Source organism: Sciurus carolinensis, chromosome 3, assembly GCF_902686445.1.
Source record: "Sciurus carolinensis chromosome 3, mSciCar1.2, whole genome shotgun sequence".
Taxonomy (NCBI): Eukaryota; Metazoa; Chordata; class Mammalia; order Rodentia; family Sciuridae; genus Sciurus; species Sciurus carolinensis.
Genome location: NC_062215.1, coordinates 128843259 through 128869879, shown reverse-complemented (window position 1 = coordinate 128869879; position 26621 = coordinate 128843259).

The window sequence follows — 26621 nt, the reverse complement described above, 5'->3', positions numbered from 1 at the left end:
AGAGCACAGGCACACTGTTTCCCCGGGAAGGCTTTGAGATACAGCTATATGATGAGGGCTTACCTCTCACTGACCCAGCAGTCTTGAGACTGTGCCCACATGCATGTGTAGTGAGGACCTGAGAAGTCTTCATCCAGGGCTTCCATTGTGATGCAAGAAGGGGATACATGGGACCAACAGGTAGTGGCTCCTATAATGAACTCAGTGTCTCTTCACCAATTTTTCTTACAGTGTTTACTTTTTCCTCTTGTAGTTCTTGAAGCTATTCTTTCTTATATTTGTTATGTAACAAAATATTAACAATATTGTTGTTTTAATATGAAAAGACAAGTGTCCAAAGACTCCCCTTACAATTCCCAGTTTTGCTTCACATAGGTAACCACTATCAAATCTTTGAGTATTTTATTTTTAAAACCATTTTTCAAAATGGTTATGTTGCCATTTTTAAAAGTGCCATGATTGCTAAGGATATAGCTTTCTCACCATGACTCCCCCTCACTCATACATTTCCCCTTCATTCAAAGTCTAAATTACTATAACTCTTGGTTAGATAGATCAGCATTCTATTTTTAATGTAAATATGATTAACTAAATGTTAAAACATGAGCCAGCCAGTATAAAATGATTTTTTTCTTTTATAATCACCCCCAATTAATAATTGTCTGTTTTCACTTAATGTTTTTATATACTCAACACACAGTGAATGATTACTACAGATAAAAAAATTAACACATCCATCATCTTCCACAGTTACATTTTGTGTGCATGTGTGGTAAGAGCACACAAAATCAAATACTCTGGGCGACTTTTCAATAAGCAATGCAACATTACTAAATATAATACTCCTACTCTACATGAGATTTCTAGATTTATTCATCCTATGTAACTGAAAGTTTATACTTTTCACCAACTTCTCTTTTCCTCACAGCTCCTCATTCCTAACTATCCCCATTCTACTCTCTGTTTCAATATGTTTGATGATTTTTTTTTCTTTTTTACATTCCAAATGGAAGGAAGATCATGTAACATTTTTCTTTCTCTCTCTGACTTATTTCACTTAGCATAATACCTTCTGAGTTCATCCATGTTGTCTCAAATGGCAGTATCTTCTTTGTTAAGACTGGAGAGCTTCCCACAGTATATATATGTATACCACATTTTAAATTCATTCCTCCATTGATGGACAATTGTTTCCTTATCTTGGTTACTGGGAATAAAGCAGCAATGAATATGGGGGTGCAGATGTCTCTATGAGGAGCTCATATCACCTCCTTGGGCTCATATCACCCAGTACTTGGGTTGCTGGGTCATTTTTGCTTGAATTCTGAGTTCTTCCCCATAATATCTACCATCAGTCATTCTCTCAAGTCTGTCTCCTTTACTCTCTGTGTCCCTCAGCTCCAAGAGGCACTGACTTCCCCAGAACAGATCTACCACCCTTCCCTTCACTCTTATCCTGAGCATTTTTGTTGCTTTTATTCTACGTAAGCCCCTCTGATTCCTGACCCCTTCTTCTTCTTCTTCCCTGGTTTAATCTCACTCAGATTATTACTAGAAATGAAAGGTTTTTAAAAGGTTTTCATTTTGAAAGTATGATAGAAGCCTCTCCTTATCTTTATTTCATGTTTGAAACTGTATGTTTAGGATCTCGTTACATAGGGGATAGAAATAGTTCCTGGACTTGTTACGTGTTGTGGGTCCTAATAAATAATTTGATACAAATACCTACAAGAGTAAATAAAAGCTTTGTCACCTTTAAAATCTTGAAACATATTTTATATATCTTGACCTGAATCTACTTTCCAAACTTTCAGGCTTCTTGTGTGTTTGAATTTACTTCTTGCTTGATACCTTTACAACTACCGCAAAGAGGGCCCATTCTTCTAGAGAGGCATCCTTTAGATTCAAGAAAGCATTTCCCTGCATCCAGATGGGATTCCCAAAGAAAAATTAGATCAGATAAAAGCCCACCTACCACTAATAGACTTTGTATTTGGATTAGTCATGAACTTGCCCTTTTGCTGCTGCACACTTGAATGAATTCTAGTGTAGACCATCGGCTGGTTGTGTGCTCCACCAGAGGGTTTGTCACATCTCTCCCGTGGATTGCAGGTGCCTACCTCCCTTCCTTCCTTCCTTCCTTCCTTCCTTCCTTCCTTCCTTCCTTTCTTTCTTTTCTTTCTTTTCTTTCATTCTTTCTCTTCAGTAATAATTAACCAAGTTGGCCTAGATTTCTATTCCTTCCATCTCACAATAGCACATTGCTTTATCCGCTTAGCTGGGGCTAAATGGGTCCCACCTATATGCTGCCTAGCAATAATTAAACTTTATGGCACTTTATTAGTAATTTTTGCTGCTTCAGTAACTTGCTTTTTTACCCTCCCCTTACCCTTGACATTTATAGTGATTTATTGGAGGAACTTTTTAGAAATTTGCTCTTGGACTTCCTTGTATCTCCTAATATTTCCTTATTTCAAAACAGAAATGTAGAATGATATGTTTGTAAGAAATTAAGCTTTCATCACTTTGATAGAAAATTTTGAGGTGGAGGGAGTAAGCACTACCTTGAAAAATTAGCAGAATGGTGATAATTCTTCTTTCCTTTAGCTCCAGAATTAGTTACTGGATCCAGAGTAAAAGACAAAATAGTTGTTAAAAACTGAACAATCGAAAGAGAATAAAATTATGGGGCGGGGGTGGCGGGGAACCATTCCAGAATTTATTAGAAGACAGACAAACTGGTTCGTACCTTCTATTGCTATCCCCGAGCTCCCTAAAACAAAGCATGTACATACAAAATCTAAGTAGAAAGTAAAGAGAGGAAGGGGATCAGAAGACCCTGGAGACACTGGCTATGTTCAGAAGTCTACAGAGAATCAAGATAGATGACTTCCAAGAAAGTCATTTATAGACTTTAGAGGTGTCAGTTCCAAGTGGTTTTCATTCCTTAGCAGAATATTTCTGTAACCACAAACTTGAGGGGCTTCTCCCTGTATCTATTTGATGTATAGAGACAAGAACTGGAAAGAGATGGCAGGCAGGGCAGAGAAGAGCTTTACCATGCAGCAACCTGTGCTTGGGTCATTTGACATGGCAAGTTTCTTGTAGCTCAAGTAGATAAAGCAAATGTTAGCCTTGGACTCCCATCCAGAATGACAACCTGCTGGAAGAATGACCTTAGAAACAAGAAGCTATGGAGTACACTGCTGGAGTACACATGAAAAAAAATCTTAGCAGTAATGAGGCAATGGAAAACTCTTAGCAGTAAAAAGGATGTTCTCTTAAGGTACCTGAAGAACTCAGTTGTGCTTTCAAAAGAAAGTAATCAGTCCATCAAAAGGAGCAATAGTCAAGAGAGGGCCACAGTACTAGCCAAGATTCCTATCCTTTTCCATATTTCCCATTCCCTTCCTCCAGGATCCAACCCCACAAGAGCTATTTACCCAGAAGTGGGGGCAGCAGGATGGGGACGATGACTGTAAAGTAGCTGTGCTCCCTCCATAGTCCAAGATGAAGTCTATCTATTCTTAAGAAGCAAAGAAATGATAATTAGACAAAATGAAATAGATGATTCAAATCAGTCTCAACTAAAAATAACATTTTAATAATTAAAAATTATCAAATAGTTATGGGATCTGTCTGAAACAGCCTTAGGGGACAACAAAGGGAAATTCTACAAAGTCCAGTTAGCAATTGAGGAAAAGAATAAACATCACCATGTTCATATTCTATTGGTTTTATACTATTAATAGGAATATATAAGAAAATAAATATGTAACAATGAAAAAAGCTTATAATTAAGTCCTTAAAAAGCATACAGATAAATTTGGATTTTATTAGGGGTAATGACAGAAGGGGAGTCAGCATGTAAAAAGCATGCTGAAGAATTTTAGGAATTAAAGGTTGCCAATGAAAAATGTTATGTCTTACGACTTTTAGGAATCAGCTATTGTTCAGCAGAAACCAGGAAAATAAAAATTAAAATCTCAAAAACATTTTCACAGTTCTTTCCTTCAACTGATAGCACATCTTTATGTATCAACTATTGATTAACTCACTTGGGCAAAAGAGGTCTGTTCTTGCCCTCCTGCAATTTATGTTCTTTTTTTCTAGATGCTCAGAAGAAAGAATAATTTTGTGCCAACTAGCAAAAATGCAGAAATTCCAATGATCCATGATCTTTTGTAGAAGAGGAGAAAATATGGTGGGCTAAGCACCTACTGTGTTTAGATGCTTTCAGAATCACTGTATAACTCAGTCTTTAACATAAAGTAAATGATTATCCCCACATGGGAAATGAGCAAATGATTAAGTAATGTCCCTAAGCTCACCCAGCCATGTAAATGCCCAAGCAGTGTGACAACACACCTGTTTTGTCCAGTACCAAACCCCGTGTGTTTTCTAATACATGGTGCTGTCTCTCTATGGCATGGTCATACAGAGCCAAACTAAACACAGGGAAGAGGTATCTATAATTTTCAACTTAGAGATAAAAATAACATAGGACCATTTTGTACATTACTGAGCAAATTCTATGTAATGTGAGGCCATTTAGATTTATCTGAAAATGATAAATTTCCTTAATAAAGGCCCAAAATAGCAAGGTACCTATGAATAAGGTATCCCAACAACAATCATATGAGAAAACTTAGATCAAAGTGTTTGGGGTTATTTAGAGGGAAAGTATTGTATTATTTTCATAGGAATCTCTGTTTATTATAGAATTCCCTAATATGTTAAGATTTTGTGATTAATTTACAAAATTATATTCTTTTGTTGCATTACCACATTACCTAGAATGTTTACAACAGTTCTTTAAATATGATGAGAAAAATAAAAAGGAAAGGACGCGATAACAATCTTTCCAGGGTAAATATTAATGTAACTCCACCATGGAATAAAACACATATTTCTTTGTAATATATTGTTAGAGAAACAGCATCACCATGAAAAAGTAAGTCTCTTGAAAGGTTACACTCTGACCTGTGGTACATATGATACACCCAATTATTAAATGATGCCAAAGGATAAGGTTTAGACAAGCATTTGTTATTCTTATCTATGCTCATCATTTTAAATAAGATGTGCTCATTTCCAAATATTTATTTACTCAGTTAGCATTTATAAGGAAGCCACTCTGTCCTGGATGTTACAAGAGATGAGAAATAAATACAACATTCAGAGATTACAGCTGTGTAAAACAACCAGGATACACAAACAAATGTAAATATAACACAAGACAGGGTGTGAACAGGGTCAAAAGCAAGAAATAAATGCAATGATATGAAAGTACAAAAGAGAGTTAACTTTCAGCCAAAAGAATCAAAGAAGGTTCCTTGAAAGAAGGGGGATTTGAGCTGGACTTGAAAATGGACTTTGAAATTCAACAAATGCTTTTAGCATTTTGTCTGATGTTAAAGTAATTCTTTTCTCTTTTGATGGATCTGTGTAACTTGTTCTGTGAATTATTTCTTAGTAGCAAGTCATCCTTATACCTGCTCAAGAAAAAAGGCATTGTAAAAAAAAATAAGATGCTGAATTCAGTTTGCTTGTACTTTGTTTTCCACCAGAATATTTACTGCATACGCATTGGTGTGTATTTTGGGAGACCAGGGTGTTGATTTCTTTCTGGTACCGTCTCTCCCAAATTTAATGTCAAATGGTTCACAAAGCATTCTATCCTTTCCAATGTGCTGGAAGAACTTTGGAGGAGCTTCAATCCCTTGGAAAATATGAAAGGATTTTCTGCTAAAACTGTCATGCTTTAGATCCATTTTTTGAAGGTAATTCTCTGATGGAAGTTTTAGTTCTGTTTAAGTTTATTATATCTTCCTGAATTAACTATAGTAGTTAATATTTTCCAGGAAAATTTTCACTTTATTTCATTGAGATTTTAAAATCCATTTGCACAGAGCTTCATGAAGATTTCTCCCTACATTCTTTTAAGATATTTCTATCAGTGTAACATTTTCTTTATAATTTTGTTATTTATTAGGGTTTTTTTTTTCCTTAATTGGGTCTTCTTATTTTTTGGTTTATTTATTTTTACTAGGAATGCTGATCTTTAAAATTTATAAGACCAGAGGCATAAAAACAGGAAGGAAAAGATATATTAATTGTCTAGAATAAAGAAATAGAGGTGGAAAAGAAAGGGGTGATAAGAGCTTCATTAAATAATGCATTTTTTGACAGCAGGGAGTAGAGGGGAAAAGATAAGATAGGGCTCTCTATAAGATAAAAAATATTGTGTATCTTAATACACAAAAACACGATAATTTGATAACAATTATTTTTAAAGTACTACTTTATTATCTCTAATTAAATGAGCATTGCAGCATAAGAGATAAGCACATTTATCAAAATAAATGTTTCCAAATATAGGTGCTGTTGAATAAGGCCTATACTTACCCAGAAAAAATAAGTACACTGAAAAGTGAGAAATGCGTGGAAGGGTTAGGGAAGCTGAGTTCAAGCATCTTGCTTGACTTCCTCTTGCTCACCCTCTATCAACAGGGAGTGATACTTGTCCCATCTTTTTCTCCCAAGAATATTTCAAAAATAAATAAGAAAATAAAGAAGTTATTTTTCATCTTTTAAAAGGAAGAGTTAAATAAGACAAGAATTTTTCTTGTAAAATATATTTAAAGATATAAAGACTATATATATATTCTGAGCGATACTAATGAGACTGCATCTCCACCAGAATATTCAGCAGAGGCTTTCATGTCAGCATTTCCCACTAAACTGATTGAAATTGAGGTCATTAAAGAACTGGAGCGTCAGGCATGAAACACCTCAGAGCAGCATCGCCGTTCCTCTGGCGTAGGCAACCAGCAGTGTTAAACATCAGCACTGTCTCCATATTGAAATAGGTACGGCCGTTTCATGAGGAAGCCTCCATTATTTATATTGTTGGCCCTCTCCTCTTCTATCAGCAAGCACAAGTACAATGAGATCCTGGAACAAATGAGCTTATTAAGATCATGGTTAGACATATCGTTTTTCAAATCACACTCTACAAGACAGATATGCTGGCAAAGCTGTAATAAATGTCAAGGCTCAAGGCATCCGCCATTCTTTTCAGCAGCCCGATGGCTTGGCTAGAAAAGCTTTTCATAAATTTTAGTGCACACCTGTCAAGTGGCAGGTGTGATAGTCTGCTATCGCGGAGGAGCCCGAGCTGTGATTTCTGGGCTGGCAGCACTGTCATCGTTTTCAGCACAATCATGTGCTTTTCTCTGTTTGTGACCAATGAAATCTATGTGATCACACTGAGAATCTGTGTGTCTTGGCAGATCTGCCAGTGGTACTCATCACATAGAGATTATTTTAGATTGGATGCCATGAGGTGTTATTTCCCATTTGTTAACACAATGGGGCTTCATGACTATGACAACTGAAACACATTCATTTGTTCATGGGTTTTGTCCTTCTTGTGGATACAAAAAGCCATTCCATCTTTCTTACCACCCCTTCATCCTTCCACCACCAATTCACCTGAAACAACTGTAGTACTAATTATGCTACATTTTTCTTAGGCAAAAAACTGGGGGGAATGTTCTTATTTTGTTTTAGCAAGCTAAATTTTAGAGTTGAAAATAAACTTTGAGATTCCAATTACCTGAAATAAAATTATATTTCAGATACATGCAAACATATATACTGAGAACATTTCTGAAGGAGAACTCATCAAACTGTTTATAAAATACCACTAAAGAGAGAAGATTGGAGATAGGCCAATTAAGGGTCTCCCATTTTCTTCTCTGTATTTTATGGTAACGGTTATATTTCTATGATGGTAATATATTCGCATATTCCTTGTATAATGAAAGAGGAAATGTTAATGCAGAGAAACCTAAATATTGGTGTCAAGAAGAGAATAGAGCAATATAAGACCATATATTGATAAATAGTGTCACACATTGATACAGCTTTCATACACATTATATTATTAGATCCTCATAGAAACCATACGAGAATATTAAATCAGATATTAGAATCCATTTACACAGGTGAAATCTGAAATTTAATAGGGTTCAGCAGTGTGCTAAAGTTCTCAGTTAAGTTTCTAAATTGAAACTGAGACCTGGGTCTTCTGAAATCTAGGTGAAGCTTCCACCCGCTCCAGCTCCCATCCCTACTACTGCATTATTTTCTGCTCTGAAACCAACAGCAACATAATGGTTTTCCACTTTTTAAATTTTCTGACATGTATACACTGTGTGTATATTCAAGTTCCCAACATAGTCACAATTTATATTAATAAAATAGACCAATTACTTTGTTGAATTGTTCAGACATAAACAGAAATTTAGATTCTGGAACATAAATAGAAATTTCAATACTAAGCTTTCCACTGAAGAAAAAATAACTGTAATTACGTTTAGCACAACATTTTTTTAACAAAATTATGGCAAATGCCAGGCATCTGGTTTGTCAAGTAATGGATGTCTGCCATTTAAATACTATTAAAAAAGAACTGCTATGTGAAAATATTAGCTTCTATTAATGGCATAGTCTAGTTTATGGAATTAATAGCAATTCAGCAGTTAAGCACAGGCACATTTTTAAAAAAACCTTTAATCTACAAATCAATAATTACTCAGGGAAAAAGCTTAATATAAGAACTTTTGGAAATTACTTACCTTCCTACTCCTTCATTATACTCATCTCTCTGCCCTTTCATGGTAATACAATAATTTACAATTATTTTCCTACTTTCAACCTCTTTTGTTAAAATGTTTTGAAGAATAGAATAAATATTGGAAAAAGGCTCTTACCTCATATTTATACTGACAATTTTAGAACTAAAACAATAACATATTCAAATATCCATACAGAAATAATTACATATAAATACTAAAAACTTCTTCATCACCTTGAAACCTCACCTGAGATCACAGGTATTATTCTAGTGATCCTCAACTCTTTTCCTGAAACTCTTTGGAACTAGGTGGGGATTAGAGAGAAATAGTTGAGGTAATTAAAAATCTCCAAATAACTTTAATCAATAACAACCAAACAACCCTAAGTACTAGATAGCAGGGTTTCACAGGTTGTGCAAGAGAATCATGCTGCCCTTCCACCCTATCACTGTATCAGCTCCTCTGAGCTCGCCTAGGCAAGTGTGAGCAAATCCTTAATTTATCCTTGGGGCTACTAACTTTGCTCTGAACTTTAGGCATCAATGTCCCGTTAGCCAACTCATAGGGTATGCTCAGTTCAACATGTATTCTGACTGACATTGACCAAACCCGTGACTGAAGAAAAAAAAGTAATGTTGATTTTAGTAATTTTGAAAGCACACCTGTAATGGGTGCTACTCACTGTGACTACCAACCAAGCACAGGCTGAGAACTTGGCTTCATTATGGTTACTGCCGGCTCAGTGACTCTTGGCAGTGGCCGTTCATTTGCCCTGTGTGCTTGTTGACTAGAATATCCATCCCCTGGAGATGGCTGCGATCCCTGAATTCTGTACCTTTGTCTTCTGATAATTGAAAAAAAAAATTTATGTAATACGTGCCAAATGTATTTCTAAGAGATTTAAATGAATTATATTTCTTAATCCTCAAAGCAACCTTCAGAAAATGTTATTACAATTATCCACTTTGTGAATGTGAACATCTAGGCAAGAGAAGTTAAAGAATTTGTCCAAGAACAAAAATACAGTAAGTGCCTTCTTGCTTTAGAGTCTTACCATATAATGCTATTATTACATTTACTGATGTCTCTGCCTGCTTTTCATTCTCCGCTGGTGTTTGCATCTGAAACATAGTATCTAAAATGTCTGGGTCCCCCAGGCCTCTTATGCAGACTCATTTATGGAAAAATAAACTAATTTGTTTCTTTTGATATTTAAGATTTCAAGATTCTATTTTAGAGTATTCAAAACCCTAAAAGGGTGAATAAAAGCTGACATCAATTATTACTCTATAAAACTTTTCCCTAAAAGGCTTATGCTTAGGTAATGTTCTCCCAAGCTGAACATTTCATGGGGAAAAAAATGCAGTTAGTAAATCATCTTTCACGTCAGAGTTCTAAGAAAACAGAAGACAAATCTAACCTGGAAATCCCTGCTGACCTTCTGCGCACCTTGTAAGAAGTGCCCTAGCTCTCTGTGCACGTGTGCCTTTCCTTTCAATATCTATTGAAGATGTCACTTGACAAGGGATCCAGAGGGATTGTGAGTAAGACAGAAAGGGTATTCACCATGATTTTATCCCCAGAAACTGACATTCTATTTCAGACAAAATAAAGCTCCGTGCGTACGTTGATTTTAGAAGAGGTTTGATGGAAACTCTGGCACTTAAGTGAACCCATAGCTTGTTTGCTTCACGAAATGAAAATTCTAATGACTGTCTTACATTGCTGTATCATCCTCTCCCCTTTGCTTCCCCTGGGGTTAGCGCCTGACCCTGCTCTAGGTCCTGGAAGAGCAGAGATAGTGCTCTTGACATAGTGCCTGTTCTGTGGGATTTCAAAAGGTTTCTACAGTGATTTCAGCACCCTAAGACACATGGCTTCTAGGGAGCATCTTTGTGTTCATATTCAAGCTTGCCAACTTTCCAGGTTCTAATTTTAACTTACATTAGTCATACCATTGTCCTCCCTAGCTGTCACCCCAATGACATTGGAAACAAATACGCACATCTTGTCTAAACCGTTGATCAAGAATTGTAAGTATGTGCACGAAGCAATAGAGACTATCAATCCAAAGGAAATGCTCATTAAATGCTGACAGGAAAATCATTAATACTTGGATAGTTTCAGGGAAAGTAATCAGGCTCCTGATTAATTCAAACTCATGATCTTCTGGCAGTCTATGCAATCCTGAACAAAATGGGGTTTTCCTAATTCAGCTCCATCCCTACAAGGTAAAGATTCAAAGGAGAAATAGGACCTATAAATGGCTCATTCACTGCAGCACTCCAGAGTTGAGAATTTTAAGCAGACGATAAGTAGCTCAGCTGGTTCATTTCTCTGATGTTCTAGCAATAAAGACTTGGATGATTGCCTTTTTAAATTTTTTAGGGGTTTGTTGCATTCAATTTGACAAGAAACTGTAGATTTTACTTAAGGAAGGTTTGGGATGATTATTTTTTGTCTGTAAAATATAACCACTATTTTAGTTGGTGAATTGTAAACATGCTAATGTTCCCCCAGCTGTGTTCCAGAGGCTTTCCTCCTACCCATTAAGCCATCTACTGGCTGCAGCACAGGCGCCCTTCCCTGAAGATAAGCAATGCTCACTCACCACACTCACCAAGTGGATGCTTCTTGCTTCCTGGGAAACTCAAGGCCTTGTTTCAATTGCTACTTGACTGACCTTGTTCAGAAAAATACTGTGAAAACTTGAGGTACCTTATTCCTTGACAGGCTGCTAGGTGAGCAATCTACACTTTTAAAAGGACAGGAAGAGAAAATAAAAGGTTACCATATATTGAACCAAATCATATAATGAATGCCCCATAGGTATTAAATTTCATCAATTCCATCATTGACTCCATGACAGAAGGAAATGTGCTAATAGGTCATATGCCAACTGTAAATTAATTTTCACAAATGTGTGAGTTGGATACAACTGTCATTTCAATTTTTTCAGATAAGGAAATAGAGGCTCAGACTGAATGGATAGGTCTTCAGTCAGTTCGTTCGGTTAGTGAGTTGTCTAACCGGGATGGGAGCTCTGGTCTACCTGATTGCAAAGTTTAGGGATTACCTGCATGGGCTGCTATTGAGATTGAGATGCTAACTCAGTATAAGCCATTAGGCTCTCTCACAGCACAAAAGGAAAGTTGATTTGCAGTCATCTTTGGGATAAATAATGTATTCAGTTCTTGCTTATTGTGACAGGTTACATAAAGGTCACAAACACACAGATATAGTTTATTCTTTTTTTAAGATAAAAAAGAAATCGCTTTTTTATTACATCTATAATTTTTAAATTTAATGTCTCATGTGCATTGTTCATGATAACATGCACTGATTCAACATATTCTATGTCATAATTGTATCCCATTTCATGTCATGGATATATTACTTATATCTAAATATTATTCTATTACAGGCATCCAGGTTTTCTCCAGATTGGGGGCTGACAATACTACTATGCACAGTGATTTCTTTCCATGTATGTACAGTTATACACATACATATGCATGTACATAGATACAGATACACATACACATAAATACACACATACATCTATGTATGCGTGTATGGAGGTGTGTGTACTTCATATGTCACTCTGTGTGTGTGTGTAGAAAAAGAGAGGTAAAGAGTAAGTGGCTGGGAACTTCATTCCAACTGATAGATTCCAAAAGTAGAATTGCTGGCCAAATATATATAAATAAATCCCACTTTTCCTAAACTGTTCGATTACTGTTCACATCCATCAACAATGCAATGCATGAGAGTATCTGTTTCTTCATCTCTTCTCCAGATCTGGCTATTATTGTTATTTTTATATTTTTGTCAATCCAACGGGTACAAAATATTATCCCAACATTATTTGGTTTTACATGTCTTCACCTAGTAAAGATGTAAAGATATTAAAGCATACCTATTTATATTTTACGTACTACAAAATATTTGCCTTATTGATTTTTCTATTGACTTTGTTTTTATTTATTGCATTATGTGAGCTCATTGTGTCAATGATGAGAATTCTGAGGATCTGAGATTTTACCCTATTTGCAAGCTAACAGTTAGTCTGCTATCATTTTATGGATGCTGGCCAAAGACACATGAATCCTGCGTCAAAGACAAAGGGCATCATTTCTCATACCACAGAGTGTTGTAGGTATCTATTGGGACTAATGACACTAACTAACTCAGGCTGACTCCTTACTTCCTGGTGGGTGAGCAAGATCAAGGCCTCAAAGGCAGTTTCAAAAGTTAATGATGATAAATTGGACCACCGTCAGGGATTGGTTAACAACAGTTCCATGAACGTGATCAGCTCCTGCTTACCATGTAGTCCTATGGGACTCTCGCCTGCGTGAACCCCGTGCCTTGCTGACCTTAAAGCTGATTAGCCTTCACCCTACATAAAAGCCATGTGACTTCCTCAATAAACGAGTTCCTGCTGTGACTGGTCTACCTGACGCATCTGATTGTACTCCACCGCCCAGAGGGCTGGGTGCGGGCCGTCAGTCGGCCCTACCTTTCCCGGTCTGGCCTTGTTGGGGAGTGTTCCCTTCTCTTGTCGCTGGTCGAGAAGAGCAAGGGGGCTAAAGACCCCAACAGGTATCATGATATAGTGTCAGTTCTTCTGGCCTCCAATTCTCACAGAATGTCACAATTGGGTCCACAAGATGTCTGCATTTATGGTGAATTGTGCTGAAGAAAAGAAACCCGCAATTTTTATACTGGGCAATAAGTATTCCTTCCCTTTGCTCTAGATACAATCTGTACCTGACAAGACTGTTCACTGTCGTTTCCCCCTTGAAGAGACAGTCCAGAACAAATGGAATTTAACACCTCACTCATAAGATATGCAGAAAACAAAAGACCCACAGGGAATTATCTCCCAGTTGTTATGGATATCCATCTTTTAATCTAGCCTTTTGTGTATGTTTTCTTCCAATCATTAATTAAAATAATGTTTATATTTTGTCCTTGTTTATCTTTTCTCCTATGGTCCTTAATCTGTTATGTATATTATTATATTAAAATCAATATAATATGAAAATAATTTCCCTGATTTTGGATACAAATTATTGCTTGACTCCTGGTCAAAAGGAAAACAGGTATTGTCTAATTGCTGTTTTGTGTAAATAAATGTCCTTCATTATTTCTCTTACATTATTGCCCAAAAAATGAGCAAAAAGGCATAGAAAGGGAAGCCCACATGGACTTTTGCCCAATTAGAAACTTAAAGACCATAACTCTTTTCTCCCAGCGTAATTACCGTTATTTCAGTGAATTAGCAATGACAGGACCTGTATGGGGAAGGGCCAAGCCTATATTTTGTGGGACTTGAAACTTGTACAATTTGGCAGAGGAAGGAAGAGTCAATAAATAAAAGGATACAAAATTCTAAAGTTAACATCACTATGGCCTGTCCCAGGGTCCATACAGATGGGAGGCCCTGACATACCAGCTAGATTTATTTAGTTTCACAGAGAATCTGCTAAAGAGTATAAAAGAAAAGGTTGAAGCCAATCACAATATGAAGTGTTTGCCTTTCTAGGTTATTGTACTTCTTTATTAGACTCTAAATATGTAATCTTGGTCCCTCATGGGAAATATTCCATAGTTTCTGATTTTCCTGATCTTAGATCATGCTGAACTTCATTCCAAGATGAATGATGTTCTGTTGAGTACATCACTTTGTAAAATTTATCACATCAAATCCAACAGATTATCTCAGTGCTATGTGAAGTTGGGATGCGGGGGGTGGATACCACCATGGTTCAACCTGTGCCCTCCTGAGACCCCTCAAGTGTAAAAAGGGCGAAATCTGTGCTAAAGGAATTTGGAAGATAAAGAAGGGGAACAACGAGTTGAAGAAGTGTCAGAATATAGGGAGGGATGATTAGAAATGTGTATGGAATGAACTGTAAGAAAATTATTTCAGGTAGCCCAGTTCCTCCTGTTTTGTCTTTCTGATTGTTTACATATTGTTAGTTTAGCTATGAGGTGTCTTTCAAATCTCCTGTTAATGAAGGAATATTCAGAGGTAAAATTATTAGATTATGAGAGCTGTAACTTAATCAGTCCATCCTCATTCGAATGGACTAACTGGGTGGTAACTATAGGTGGGTGGGGCATGGCTGAAGGAGGTGGGTCTCTGGTGGCATATCCTGGAAGGGTATATCTTCCCTGCCTCTTCCTCTCTGATTCATGACCTGCTATGATCTGAGCATCTTTCCTCCACTGGCCTTCCCCATGATGTCTCACCCTGAACCCAGAGAAAGGGATTGAGACCTCTGAAACCATGAGCCCCAAATAATCTTTCCCTCCTCTAAGTTTTTCTTGTCGGGTATTTTGGTCATAGCTATGCAAAAGCTGACTAAAACACATATATATCAAATTATTTATACATACATACATACATACATATAAGATAATCCCTTTGTGTCTGCAGCACATTTGTTCTATGGCTCCAATGGATGCCAAGTCTCTTACATAAAATGGCATAGTATTTGCACATAACCCACACATCCTCCTGCATATTTTATTTATTTAGGCAGTACTGAGGGTTGAACCCAGGGCCTCAGTCATGCTAGGTGAGGGCTCTATCACTGAGCTACATCCCCAGTCTCGTCCTCTATATTTTAAATCCTCTCTAGATTATTTTTGTAATACCTAATAAAATATAAATGCTATCTAAATAATCATTGAGGGAATGATATATTGTTTAGGGAATAATGACAGGGAAAAAGTCTGGACTCATTCAGTACAGAGAAAACATCACAGGCCTCACTGCATGGCACACAAATGAACAGGAAGCAAACAATGCTCCACCAAGTGCTGGAGAGAGACCAAGGACCTGTGGAGTGGCAGCAGGCTATAGCAGGCACACCTGGCATCATGTCCTTTGGGTGGATTCAGCACAGTGCTTACATGTAGCACATTCGAATTTGGCCTTCTGAACTTCCTGAAAAAATTTTTCCAATGTTCTTGTTCCACAGTTGGGCAAATCTACACATGCAGATCCTGTGGATGAGGTGGGAGTTATCTGTAACTATTTTAACAACATTTGGTAGAATCTGCCTCTTTTTTTCTCTCAATTTTCCCAGCCACTTGGTTCATATTTCACAGTTAACTAGGAAAAAAAGTGAAGATATTGAGAAACTAATATTTACCTGGTATGGTGTGAACCACCAACATATGAAGATTGTTACCATATTCCCTACCCTTATAGGATAATGTAGTGTGTTTTTGTTTGTTTGTTTGTTTTTGTTATTGTTTTTGTTTTGTTTTGCTGTGATGCTGAAGATTGAACCCAGGGCCTTGTGCTTGCAAGGCAAGCTCTCTACCATTCTACCAGCCCCTAGGATGTAGTCTTCTTATAGAAATGAAGGACACAGATACCTCTAATACCAGATAGAATAAGCTTAGGGACATGAGAGAATCAACTGAAGGTAAATTAAAGTAGAAATTCTTCATAGAGGGAGTAGTACTGACGATGATTGCTGAACAGTAAGTTTTGTCTGTAGAGCAGACGCGAGAAAGCCTTCCAGGTAGGTGAAGGGGCAAAGCCCTGGGGACTAGAACATTACAAGAAACAGGACAGAATCCAGCATTAGTTGGAAGACACATTGGAATTAAAGCACTTCTGCTAGAAAAGCAGAGGGACTACTACACCACTGAGATCTGTGCACTCACCTCCCGTGTAGACACTAATGTGGTGGTCAGTGGGGAGCCATCTTCAGCAGGGGAACAGACTGAACAGGGAAGTAATTTTGGAAAGTTAGTCTGAAATAAGTATGTAGAGTACATTAGAGAAAAGAGACCAAATACTACTGAGAGGACCATTTAGAGGTTAACAGAGGAAACAAGGCATTGTAGTAGATGTGGAAGCATAAAGGCTCTTTGTAGATCTCACTGCAGAGATTAAATAAAGCACATGATGGGAACGAGGAGGTGTGGGAAGGAGGAGGATGGCAGAGCTCTCTGGGGCTCTATTCATGTTAGGATCCAGAAGGACAGCTAATTTTATTTGCAATACATTATTGTGTTGACCTAAGCATTCTCATTTCTCTCCCTTTTTTATGATTTTATATAAATTGTTGTCCTCTTGCCCTCTTCCTCTCCACTTCTTCTGTGCCTTTGCCGATTGGAAGCATCTACCAACTTACCCTAGAAGAGGCACCATGGATCACAGAACTGACACTGTGCACTGTGCATGTGCCAGAGGTCAGGAAGTTTCAGCTGTTCTTCTGTAAGGGAAAGATGACTTCCAGGAGATTTCTAGCCAAGAAAATACAAGTGACAAAAACAAGAAACCATTTCTCTACTTCCAGATGTAGAGAAAAGGTTGCCAAGAGACAGCTCCTGAGCAGGAGACAGAAACAGAAATGTGTAGAGAACAATGAGGTAGCTGATGTCAATGAGGTAGCTGATGTCAGATGGCGACACCATGAAAAATCTTCTTGACTAAGGAGATTCAAAGTGCTGTAGCCGTTACTACATGGTTTGAAAAGATAGAAGGCTGTTAAAGGAGGAGGTATTGGTAGGGAACATGACTTATGAGGGGTTCCACACCAATCATGAGTTCCCTGTTCCTACATTTCACTTCTTCACTCTCGTTCTTATTGTCCCAGTTACATCCAACAAACAAGTGATGGATTTAACAGGAAAGATGGCCTAATGTTATAAAATAATGTAAAGCATCATCTTATCCCTCTGATATGCCTCTTTCTAGGTATTTTTGCATGTATAAGTTCTTTAAGACAAAAGCATAGATCATGATTTTGCCTACAAAGTGTCAGCAGGTTCCTGACAGTTACAATCAGAGACAGAATGTGAATTGAAAGTTTGCAGCAATTGATTTCTGTGCCGGAAAAGTGGATCATACATTACTTGAGAAGTAGGTCTACTTGGCATTACTTGTGAAGTATTTAAAAATTTGCTACTAAAAATGGCATATTTGTTCTAAATATTTAGGTGTCTCTTGTTATGTTATTATGGGAGTAATTCTTCCAGTCTAGGAACCAGGATTTTTAGCGCATTCCTTACTTAATGATTTTGAGTTATTTGGCAGGTCATGTTGAATATCTTGTGAAGCAACATGTATAAAAATATCCATGAACTATAAAACCTTATATAAATGAAAGCATTTATACAACTAATATGACAAATACCTTAATTTCCTGTGGCACTAAATTCCAGAGGAGGCAGAGGTTTGGAGAAGGCTGTTAGAAATGGTTGTTTCAGAGAATTCCCAAGGCAGTCACATCTTCTCTCTGACCTGGCCACTATTTATCAGCAGAACAACCTCTATTCAGGGGCAGGCAAAGCAATTTTCACTTATCAAGAAACTAAGAAAATTGCTAGAAAATATAAATAAAGGTCATATCCAGGTTCCATCAGATGTAAAGCGATTATAGTTTGGAGACTTCTTTTACAAAAAGAATACAAAATCACAAATATATAATTTGGTACAAAGCAAACATTTATTTAGAATGAGGAAAAGAGTCACAAAAATTATGAATTTTAAGAAAAATTCTAAGAAAAAGCACAAATATTCAAATTATAGAAAAACAACATAATAAAAAAATTAACAAATCCCTGACACAAAATAAAGACTTTTTCCCTGAAATGTTTGCCTATGAACTCTTTTATTACCTCCTTACGTGATCATAATTTTGTAATAATATTTTCTATAGAGAAAGCATAATGACAACTCAGTCTCTTCTCTAGCACAGTTGATTGAAATGTGTTTTTATTATTGATAATTGAGATGTATAAAACATGGCTCATCACATTTTGATACATTCACTCTTTGTAATGCTGCTTCAGGTTGGCACTATCATACTAGGAATTCTAATAAATTCCATTATCTCTTAAAATATGATATGCATAATACATTTGTAATTGTATGCATTCATTATTGAGTATACTCCTGACAGGAGAGAACTTCTGTTTAGATTTGATGTCAAGGAGAAAAGAATCCTCTGCTTAAAAATCTACACATTTGCTGTTTGAAAAAGTTTACTGCAGGCTACTTCTGTCTCTACTTTCTCCTTGCCTGTCCACCAACATCCTGTGAAAGGACCTGCTTACACCAGATATGACCTCTAGTCCCGCACTTTCCTGATATGATACAAGGTTGATAGGGAACAGAAAGATGTCATCAGTAGGAACCCAAGGTTAAGGGATTTAATTCTATAAACTGGGCTTACTGTGCTGACCCCCACGTAATTTATTTTCTAAACAGCAATTTACCTGCACCTTTGCCTGGCTTAAGTCAACAGTATATGTGATTTCTGAGCAAACAACCTGTTATCTGTAGGAGAAATACAGACCCAAAATGCAGTAGGAAGAATACAATTGCCCCGATGGGAGGTGTTTTGTGACCCAGAAACAGATCAGATCCCAGAACTCAGGGAAAAAGGATAATACCCTCCAACCATAAAATCTATAAAAGCAGTTTCCAATTAGAACCTATCAACATAGGCCAAAGTGACTCAGAGTTGGCATGCACAGTAGGGACTTGAAAGTCTAATGATCTTTTGCTGTCAGTTAAAAGTCAAGAGGTAGACCTGGACAGGACTCTCTATAAACTTTCCCCAATAAAACTGGAGGACAGGAGGGGCACACCATTCTTTTCCTCTCTGAGAGGACTTACTCTCTCCCTTGAAAGTGTCCCTTTTTCTCATTTCCTAGCCCTTCAATAAACTCATGCCTGCTACTCTGACCAACATATTTGAAATATTTCTGGCATGATTACAAGAAATGGGGTTTGAAGAGGGGCCTCTGAGGCTGCCTCAGTTTCATGGCAGGCTTCTGCTCTGTAACAAGATGAGTAAGCAATTTCCCAGGAGTAAATTTTTCCTTGAGTCATAGATGTGACTGCACACTTCATAAAGTTTATCTCTTAAGACAAATGGAACAAAAATCCATGTCTACCCAAACTATATGTATCACTAACTCTATTTACCCATATCTGCATCCTCCAAATTCCCATAGTTCCACAAACACTGTCATATAGGATGGGAAAGGGTAGGGAGCATCCCAGTGGAGGGAGATAGTAGTGAGTAGTTAAAACACCTTTCGTTGCAAATTTGAAACCATATGGAAATGTGAATACATTGCTAAGGCTATCTCTGGACCTTGAAAGTTTACAAGCAAATGAGAACCCTTGCACTTAGACTCAGTTACCCTCATGCTTTCTCTGAATTCATGAAATTAAATGTCAAATACTGACTTTAATTTACATATGTATTCCAGGAGAAAGTAAAATGTAGACTAGTGACACGGTATCCTTCTTTGAGCTTGATCAAGAATCAGAGTGTGAGGCCAAGCAGAGATAAGAAAAAGGAAGTTTAGCTGGGAAAACAGGATGACAGAATTGGAATTCTAAAGGAAGAGTAAGGAGCATCAGAGATGAGAGACAGGAATAAGAAGACAAAGATAGAGTTCAGGATCCCTGGGTAAAACCACAAAAACAGATTTCTCCACTGGACCCTGGTTTTCTAACACCTGCATATTTTACAAATTCACTCAGCAGATGATATTCAACAAAAAAAACCATTAACTCCAGGGGTTTGAAAAGGAAGTCAGGCAGGTGTTAGTCCAAGTTGTTAAACAATGACATAAACCTCTGATAACTCTGGTTTGACTGGCACTCTAGTATTTTTATTAAAATTCCAAATTCTTTTCAGGGAAAAGACTCTGTCAACAGTAACCCACTAAGAAGAGGTAAAGGCTGGGCTATGCCATCAGGGTTTGAATATGGCCAGAGGGGATGGAAGCAGTGACATGTTAAGAATCTCTAAACATTGTCTTCTGAGACTCTCAGACTTTTTTCAGCTTGGGAACTTAGTCATAAAGGAAGGGAGAGTACTAGAGAAAATGTTCTTATTGCTAAAAAAAACAATCTCTCTCTCCCCACTTAAAAATAGAAAGAAAAAAAAAAACTCTCACAACTGCAGAAACACAATGACTGAAAAACTTTTGTTGTATCTTATCTCCTGGAAAGAGAGCAGTAATAGAAATTAAATTAGAAGGTTGATACTTTTGTTAGGGGTAAGTCTGATATTCTCTTTGAAATATATCTCTTCTGATGAGGTATATATATATATATATATATATAATGGAGAAGAATGAAACACTAGTATTTGCTGGCAAATGGATGGAAATGAAGAAAATCATGCTAAGTGAAATAAGCCAGGCTCAGAAAATCAAAGGTTGCATATCTTCTCCCATATGTGGAAGCTAGAGGAAAATAAGGAAAGAATGCAGTCAGATATCATAAAAATACAGGAAAGATCAGTGGAGCGGAAGGAGAATGAGAGTGAGGGAGGAAGTAAAGGGGAAGGAAAATGGAAGGAATTTAACAAAATCTCATTATATTCATATGCAAAGGTGCCAAAGGGAATTTCACCTTTAAGTACATGTAGAAGAAAGGAAGTTTAGTAAAGAAGGGAGAATATGGGGAGGGAGAAGAGGATGGGGATTGAAATCAAATTCCTTGTATGATTTTGTCAGTATGAACCCCAATACTATGCATAATTATAATGCTGTAATAAAGTTTTGTTTTGTTTGTTTTATGCACCAAAAGAAGCTACAAAATTCACAGAGCTCAGGTAGGAGACCGAACTACACATTCCAAAATTGTTGCTTAGAGGCTGATCCTAGGTCCCCTGCATTGGAATTCCCCTGTGCGGCTGTTTACAATGCAGAATCACCAGCTCACCAAGTGGTATAGGAAACTCCTGAAACTGACAGAAATGTCCATATAGGAAGGGTTCTTAGGTATCTCCTAGAGAGCTTGAGGAACTGCTGTAAGGCTCAAGTCCATTGACACTGAGAATGTCAACAGAGAAAGCCCACACCTTTGAATAGTTCTTGGCTTTCCCCTGAGTCCCACTTCCTGCACATTCATTTCTTACTGTAATACCAATTAAACTTTGTGGCTTCCCACCATGGCTCCTTTGCCTTTTCATACCTCTTTGATGCCACCTAATTTTTAGTGTTTCCATGGCACTCCTGACCATTCTGGACTCTCAGGACTGAATGAGATCTTAAATCCAACCAAAGTTTAAAATTCCTCTGCAATATCCCTGAAATGATACCATATGACTTTGACTTGATTGCCTCTATTGAAAGGGAACTCTGATGCTGCTTGTACCATTTTTAGATGCTACTAATCATCAGAACCATCTTCCCCATCACAAATCAAAATGTCTCTCTAAAATTAGCACCACTGGTCATGGTTCCGCCTTCTGGAAATATATTTGTAGCAACTATATTCCCTTTCCATGTGACAGGTTTGGCTATGTCCTAACCAATGAATTTAGCTTTAAATGATCTGTGAGTTATCTGACATGAAGGTATTCTATGATGTACAGCCTTTTATAAATAGGAATTAACAGTCTCAATTACCCTTCTGGTGTAGTACCTTCATTGCCACACAATCAACATCTCCAAAGTTTTACTCAGAAAAGAAATGTGGTTCTGAAATTAATCAACTGAATTCCTTGGAAAACTTGGAAATTTTGGCAGTGTCTAGAGACACTTATGATTGTCATGCTCAGAAGAAGAGTGCTATGTGAATTAGTGGACAGATGCCAAGGACCTTGCTAAACATCCTGCTGTGATCAGAGCATCTCCCTCCCATCTTTAACCCTTTCAACAAAGTATTATCCAAGCTAAATATCAAATTGAGATTAAAAATCTTTGTTCAAGAAGTCTCCACAGGGGTTGGGGTTGTGGCTCTGTGGCAGAGCACTTACCTAGCACATGTGAGGCACTAGGTTTAATTCTCAGCAGCACCACATAAAAATAAATAAATAAAGTAAAAGTTTTAAAAAAAGAAGTCTCCAAGAAGTCAACCTAAAAAAGTGTATACAATGATTACTTACCACTCAAAATCTTTTGAAACTACTTTCAAATCAGCTAAAATTTTTATGCCACCTTTTGCCTTGAATATTGCTTACATATTTTTAAAAGTTAGGGTGATGTTTTAAATGATATTAGTCACTTAGAAACTTATCTTGAGGGCAAAAGGAAAATGTTGCCTATTTGGACATCTTTTAAAAATATTTTTTCTCTGTATAAGTCTCTATATCATCTGAAAAAAATCTGGCCTCTACTTCTAAGATACAGCAAGTGTCAGCAGATAAAAGCCTCCCATTGAGGTAAGGTATTAAAAATCAGCCTTTTAGAAATAAAAAAAAGTCAAAGGTTCTCAGGAAAATAAAAGGGAGACCAATAGAGCAGAGGAAAGGGATCAGAAGGGAGGGAGGGCGGAGGGGATGGCATAAGGAAGTCCTGGGAAATAAATTTATCAATTATGTTATGTACATCCTGCATATATATATATATATATATAGTTGTAATATAATGATAATAATAGAAGGAATCAGTAGAGTAAAGCAAGCAGATAAAAAGAAGAGGAAGAAGGGAAGAAAAGGGACAGTTTAGGGAATGAGATTGCTCTATATGCAAGAACAAATAGGGCATAATGAATTCCACTACTATGTATAATTATAATGCATCAATAAAATAATTTAATTTTTTTTAAAAAATCAGCCTTTTATAAATGTTTTATCATTAACTCCACTTTAATTAAATAAGAATCAATTTAAAAAAATAAGAATCAATGTAAGTAAGTTCAAATCACATATGAACTGAAAGTAAAATCAAAAGTAATTTGGAAACATTATTATTCCTTTGCATTTTACAGTCATTCTTGAGGTATTTGATAAATTCTTGTACCAGATTGGATGCTAATGATCTGAACATAAAGAAGACATCCCTGACCTTGACAAAAAGACTGGTAAGAGAAGCAGATATACAAACTGTGTACTCAGAGCTCTGTCCTTATTTCCTAAAAAAATGAAAAAATCAGAACACTTCCCCATTCTTCTGACACTGAATCTTCCAACATAACTTCATCTGTAATCATTATGTTCTGCCTCCACTGCTGACCTAATAGATCTACTGTTCATGGTCTATAAGCCCTAATTCTTCTCTCACATACTGGTTTCCATCCCTACCCACTCAAGACTTTTCTCATGTAATTACCTTCTCTCTCTTCTGTCTCACTGCATCATTATCCCTCCTTATTTCTCTATCACAATTGATATCATAAAAGCATGCTGTAATATCTGTCATAACTTGTTCCCAGTTCCATTCCTACTGACCCCTTTCCACTCTCTCTTCTACCTCTTACTTCAAACTTTCAGTATCATTTGCTCTACCTCACAACTCCCTTATTTTTTAGTTTGGAATGTGTTACATCATATAACCCTGATTTATTTTCTTACCTTCTTCTCTGTGTCCTTTGCTAGATCTTCCTATTCCCCTCAACCTTGAAATGCTATATTTCATGGTAAATAAAATACCACAGCACATCAATTAAGTAAAATATACAAGTAAAATAATTTTTGTAACACATTATATATAATAATCTAACATAAGTTTTAGTATTTTCAATAACGGCAAAAACATATTTACAAGAATTTTTAGAGTTGAAGAAAATCCAAACACTTCAAAGAGAATTGCAACATATCTAGTGACTTTAAAAAGCATTTTGACACAACAAGCAATGTCTGTACTTTCTGAATTAGGTTTTCATGTATTTCTGACATCTAGGATTTAAAGTTCCACAAATTGACAACACTGTCAATTGCAAGTAGAAACACATGTTTGAGAATCATTCTAATAACTGTGAAAACTAAAAATTTCCAAATAATTAGTAATTCCTAACATGTACTAATTCCTGAGGAAGCCCAGCTATTGCACTAAACAAAAGCAGTTAAGTCAGTTCTTATAAATACATGTAGAAGAGCAAAAGGAAACCATATCTAAAGAGGTAAACGAAACATCACATAAATGTTTTAACAGATATAAAATAATAATAAAGATCTATAATTCACTGTTTTTTAAGGAATCAAATAGAAATCTCTGAGTTGAAAAGTTAAATAACTGAAATGAAAATGTACCAGAGAAGACTACCAGCGTATTAGAACTGGCGGAAGGAAAAATCAAACTTGAAGACAGGTCAATTGAGAATCTATAGTCAAAGGTGTAAGAAAAAAATGAAGAAAAAGGAACAGCTACTCAGAGACTCGTGGGAATATATATACAAATGAGAGTTCCCAAAAGAAGAGAAAGAAAGAACAAGCAGAAAGAATATTCAAGGAAATGATGGCATAAGGGCTGAGGTTGTAGCTCAGTGGTAGAGCACTTGCCTAGCATGTGTGAGACACTGGGTTTGATCCTCAGAACCACATAAAAATGGATAAATAAAGGTATTGTGTCCATCTACAATTTAAAATTTTTTTAAAAATAATGGCATAAAACTTTCCACACTTGATGAAAAAGATTAATCTATTGGTCATAGAAATTCAACAAATTTAAAGTAGAATAAACTTAAAAATATTCGTGCCTGGACACATCCTGATTCAACTTTTGAAAGCTGAGGACAACAAGAAAAATCTTAAAGCCCACATGGTCTTGAAGAAAAGAACAAAGATGGTGTGATTTCACTATCTGATTTCAAAACTTATTACAAAGCTATACAGTAATCAAACAACATGGCATTGACATAAAAATACCTATAGATCCATGAAATAAAATTGAAAGAGTTCAGAAACACACCCTTTCGTGATGGCCAATTGAATTTTGAGAAATGTACTAAGATAATTCAGTGGGGAAGAAAAGGTTTTTCAACAAGTGATGCTGGGACAAATAGTTATCCACATGTAAGAAAAGTAGTCAAACCCCTACCTCATACTACACACAAAAATTAACTCAGAATTAATCAGTCTAAATGGAAAATAGACTTAAAACTATAAAAATGCTTAGAAGAAAACAGAGAAGTAAATCTTTGTGATCTTGAATTATGCAGTAAGTGTTTGAGGTAAAATACCAAATGCTAAAGCAACAAAGAAAAATAAATTAAACTTCATTAAAAGTAAAAAATAAAAAATTATGTTTCAAAGAACAACATAAAGAAAGTAAAAAAAGCAATTGGTAGTATGGGGAAAAAATTACAAATATATGTCTGAAAAGGAACTTATTGCCACAAAATATAAAGAATTCTATAACTCAACAATAAAAAGACAAATGGTTTTAATAGACATTTCTCCAAAGATACAGAAATGACACTGATCATATGAATGATGCTCAACATTATTAGTCACTAGAGAAATGTGAAGAGAAATACTGCATACTTAATAGGATAGCTAAAATCCAAAAGAGAGAGATAGAGAGAGAGAGAGAGAGAGATATTAAGTATTGGTGAGGATGTGGAGAAATCAGAACCTTCACACATTACTATACACATTGTAACATGGTGTGGCTATGGAGAAGAGTTTGGCAGTTATTTAAAATAATAAATATCTAGCATTTCCATTCATAGGTATACACTGAAAAAGTGTCCTCATGGAATTGTATACTGGAATGTTCATAGTAGTATTATTAAAAATAGTCAAAAGGTGGAAACAATCTAACTGCTAACTGAAAAATGGCTAAACAAACTGATGAAACAACTGATGAATAAAGAAATTAAATGATGTGTATCCAAAAATAGGATATTACTTAACAATGAAAAAGGAATGAAATATTGACACATGCTATAACATAGATGAACCTTGAAAACATTATGCTAAAACAGAGAAACCAGATGAAAATTATCACATATGATTTCATTTATCTATTTCCCAAATAGGTGAATCCATAGAAACAGGAAGTAAATTAGTAGTTACCAGACCTTGAGGAAGGGATGTTGATAATGTTTATCTAGTTCTTTTGGGGGATGGTGAAGAATTCTGAAACTAGGTAGTGATGATGGTGACGGGTTTACAACTCTGTGAATATCATGAATTGTGCACTTTAAAAGCACTAATTTTATCATGTGATGTATTTCTCAATAAAATTGTTATTATGAAAATTGCTCTTTTTAGTTTCCAATTTACCCTATAAAACACAAGCATT